At 42.1% G+C, this 4,068-nt stretch overlaps 1 protein-coding gene across 1 annotated transcript in view; it reads left to right on the top strand.

The window, feature by feature from the left end:
* The window catches only part of YBX1 (Y-box binding protein 1), a 19,867-nt gene extending 19,556 nt beyond the window's left edge, over positions 1-311 (top strand). The window contains exon 7 of the mRNA XM_017873227.1: positions 261-311. The gene's annotated coding sequence lies outside the window, so the exon portion shown is untranslated. The remainder of the gene's footprint in view (positions 1-260) is intronic.
* The last annotated feature ends 3,757 nt before the right edge of the window (positions 312-4,068 follow it).

The following is a 4,068-nucleotide window of genomic DNA, read 5'->3' as shown; positions in this document are numbered from 1 at the left end:
GCAGGGGCCCTCCTCGCCAAAGACAACCTAGAGAGGACGGCAATGAAGAAGATAAAGAAAATCAAGGAGATGAGACCCAAGGTCAGCAGCCACCTCAACGTCGGTACCGCCGCAACTTCAATTACCGACGCAGACGCCCAGAAAACCCTAAACCACAAGATGGCAAAGAGACAAAAGCAGCCGATCCACCAGCTGAGAATTCGTCCGCTCCCGAGGCTGAGCAGGGCGGGGCTGAGTAAATGCCGGCTTACCATCTCTACCATCATCCGGTTTAGTCATCCAACAAGAAGAAATACGAAATTCCAGCAATAAGAAATGAACAAAAGATTGGAGCTGAAGACCTTAAGTGCTTGCTTTTTGCCCGTTGACCAGATAAATAGAACTATCTGCATTATCTATGCAGCATGGGGTTTTTATTATTTTTACCTAAAGACGTCTCTTTTTGGTAATAACAAACGTGTTTTTTAAAAAAGCCTGGTTTTTCTCAATACGCCTTTAAAGGTTTTTAAATTGTTTCATATCTGGTCAAGTTGAGATTTTTAAGAACTTCATTTTTAATTTGTAATAAAAGTTTACAACTTGATTTTTTCAAAAAAGTCAACAAACTGCAAGCACCTGTTAATAAAGGTCTTAAATAATTGTCTTTGTGTAAATTTGTCTAGTTTTGCTTTAGTTTATAAGTTCTTAGCTATTTATAGGACCCTCAGCGTGACCCAGTCTACAAATAGATGATGCTCACTGGCAATTCCCTCAGGTAAAATGTCTTTAAAATCTCTAATCCTTTAAGTGGCATGCCTGTGGGCCCATACTAAAAATTAGAAAATACATACTCTTGATAACCTGGCTATTTTTCATTGAAGGATTTGCTCATTTGTAAGGAAGACTTGATAGTGTAGATTTTGTGTGGGTTCCTTTGGCTGTGAGGCAGTGTTTAAAAGGGCATTGCTCTAGCCTAGACCAACCAGACTCTCATCCTGCTCCACTTAGTTTTGTCACCTTCGGAGAATTTATTTCAGTGTGCCAATTGAAGATGCCAACTTTTAAGTGTTAGGAGAACCTGTCACAGTGCCTGGTGTGGTCATCAAATACTGGTTCAGCTGCTTATGTCCTAGAGATGGAAACAAATAATATAAAACCCATGGGAAAACTGCTTAGGAACATGGAGGTTGGTGAACTTATAATTATGTGGTTCTCAACACCTTATAGCCTAAGCCTAGTCTGGCTGTTCTTTTCTGTTTTTGAGACTTGAGTCGTGTTCTGTCACCAGGCTGGAGTGCAGTGGCGCGATCTCGGCTCACTGCAACCCCTGCCTCCGGGTTTAAGCGATTCTCCTGCCTCAGCCTCCTGAGTAGCTAGAACTGCAGGCGTGTGCCACCACGCCCAGCTAATTTTTGTATTTTTAGTAGAGATGGGGTTTCACTGTGTTAGCCAGGATGGTCTCAATCTCTTGACCTTGTGATCTGCCAGCCTTAGCCTCCCAAAGTACTGGGTTTACAGGCGTGAGCCACGGCACCTGGATTCTGGCTGTTGTTTTCTAAATGTTTGTTAGATGTTCTTTGGCTTGCTTTGTGAAATAGTCATGTAGTTGATAGTGACTGCTATCCAGAAACACTCCAGATCATCCTGGCCAGCTTTCAGGGCCCACGAGAAATAGACGGGTCGGGAGTAGGCCAGAATGGCACATCAGGAATCCTGCAGTGCTGTGGAAGTCATCTCCTGCTTGGGACTAACTCTTCACAGAGGATTTGAAAAGAGACTACTCAAAAATTTTTTTAACCCTACTTAGTGTAAATATCTGTACTGCAAAGTGAGTTTGTTAGCCCATTTCTTGCTGGTGTTTATGAAAATAATACCCAGTGTTTGGAAGAGTGCGATGGACCTGAGGCCTAAAAACTGTTGGTAGCATCTAAACTGTTACATGCACACAGTCCCTGACTTACAGTAGTCCAACTTAGGGGATTTAGTGGGGTTGCAGTTTCTACTGAATAAACATTGTTTTCATGGCATCACAGAGTTGAAAAATCATCAATGAAACCACCGTAAGTCGACTGCAGTGTTGCCAACATTAAATACAGTTTCAACTTAATGATTTTCTGACTTGTGGTTTATGGGAACATTGCCTCGTCGTAAATTGAAGAGCATCTGTATTAGGATATCATGGAAATGGGAAGACCAACAGCTGACCAAATACCAATGTTAGAATGAGATTTTTGAAAACACGTTGAGGAGGACAGTTTTGGGGGAATACAATCTTGTGTGCTAGTGTTGGAAACAGAACTACGTGCACGTTTTTAGATATTGTCTTGTGTTAAGTACTTTGAGTACTTAAGGGTTATTTGTAAGGAACTGCAGAGCCTGTACATCTCAAAAACTACCCAGAAAACTTGCAGCCAAGATCAAGGTTTTGAACCTGTTCTGCCAGTCAGATGCACCAACATGAGACCTGGAGACATTGCTAGAGGAAGCTATGCAAACTCATTTTGCTAGCGAGGGTGGTCGCTGTGCTTTGGTGATGGAACAGCAGGGATGATTTCCTCCTATCTGCCTCTTAGGTTTTTATATGCACTGAGCCTGGTTCCCCAGCTTTAGCAATTGTGAGATAACCGGTTTTGTTTGTTTGTTTTTTGTCTTCAGAAGAGAGGTGCCATTTGGAGCAGAGTGAACACAGGAGAGCAGGAAGTGAGGAAAAAAGCAAGTGTGTCATAGTTTCTGTTGAACGTTGCACTGGAAGACCTAGGGCAGTACAGTTTAAAAAAAAAAAAAAAAAGGAAGGATTTGGGAGAAATAATTGTCATGCATAGGTGATGCTAGCCACACAGAAAATCCAAAAGATCTTGCAGTCAGATTTGAGTGTTTATAATTGGCTAGTTGTGTTTCTGTATAGTAATGTCTAGAAAATAATGACACGTATTCTCATGATACTATCAAGGAAAAGTAGTTAGGAGTGAATTTATGGATCTTCATGGAAGGGAGTAGAACAATCAAACAATGGGTTTTTTTTTCCTTGTTTATGGATATTAAGACTTGTCAGTTCATCCAGTGATTAAATGTATTTCACTTTTAAAGTCTTAGGGTTACTAGGCCGGGCGCGGTGGCTCATGCCTGTAATCCCAGCACTTTGGGAGGCAGAGGTGGGTGGATCACGAGGTCAAGAAATTGATACCATCCTGGCCTACATGGTGAAACCCCGTCTCTACTAAAAATAACAAAAATTAGCCAGGTGTGGTGGCAGGCACCTGTGGTCCCAGCTACTCAAGAGACTGAGGCAGGAGAATTGCTTGAACCCGAGAGGTGGAGGTTGCAGTGATCCTAGATTGCGCCCCTGCACTCCAGCCTGGTGACAGAGTGAGACTGTGTCTCAAAAAACTAATAATATAAATAAATAAACGAAGTCTTAGGGTTATTCTGGCGTGTCTTGGAAAGCAAACAGAAAGGGGTCTGAAGGGATGTTGAAGATTTAAAGAGAAAAAGATGTGAAGTAGTTGTCTTGGGAATGGGAAAACAAATATACTAGGGACATGCAGAATTGCCCAGCAGGTGAAGAGTTAGAATTTAACTAGGGCTTTGCCAGGTGAATTCAACAAAGGAAGGAACGAGCAAAGGTATTGAGTGTGTATACAAACCTGTATGGTATAGCCTATTGCTCCTAGGCTGCAAACCTGTACAGCATGTAACTGCTGAATACAGGCAATTATAACACAGTGGTAAATATTTGTGTGTCTAAGCATAGAAGAGGTACAGAAGGCTGGACATGGTACCTCATGCCTATAATCCCAGCATCTTGGGAGACCAGGAATTTGAGACCAACCTGGGTAAAATAGCAAGACCCCATCTCTACAAAAGTTTCAAAATTAGCCAGATATGGTGGCACATGCCTGTAGTCCCAGCTACTTGGAAGGCTAAGGAGGGTCGCTTGAGCCCAGGAGTTCAAGGCTGCAGAGCCGTGATTGTACCACTGCATTCCATCCAACCTGGGCAACAAAGCAAGATTCTTAAAAAAAAAAAAAAAAAAAAATGGAAAATGAGAAAAGGTAGAGGAAAAAGGCCATATAAATGATTTTCTTTTGA

Source organism: Rhinopithecus bieti, unplaced genomic scaffold, assembly GCF_001698545.2.
Source record: "Rhinopithecus bieti isolate Rb0 unplaced genomic scaffold, ASM169854v2 scaffold_6907, whole genome shotgun sequence".
NCBI lineage: Eukaryota > Metazoa > Chordata > Mammalia > Primates > Cercopithecidae > Rhinopithecus > Rhinopithecus bieti.
Note: the sequence above shows the minus strand (reverse complement) of the source record. Positions and strands in the feature narration are given on the sequence as shown.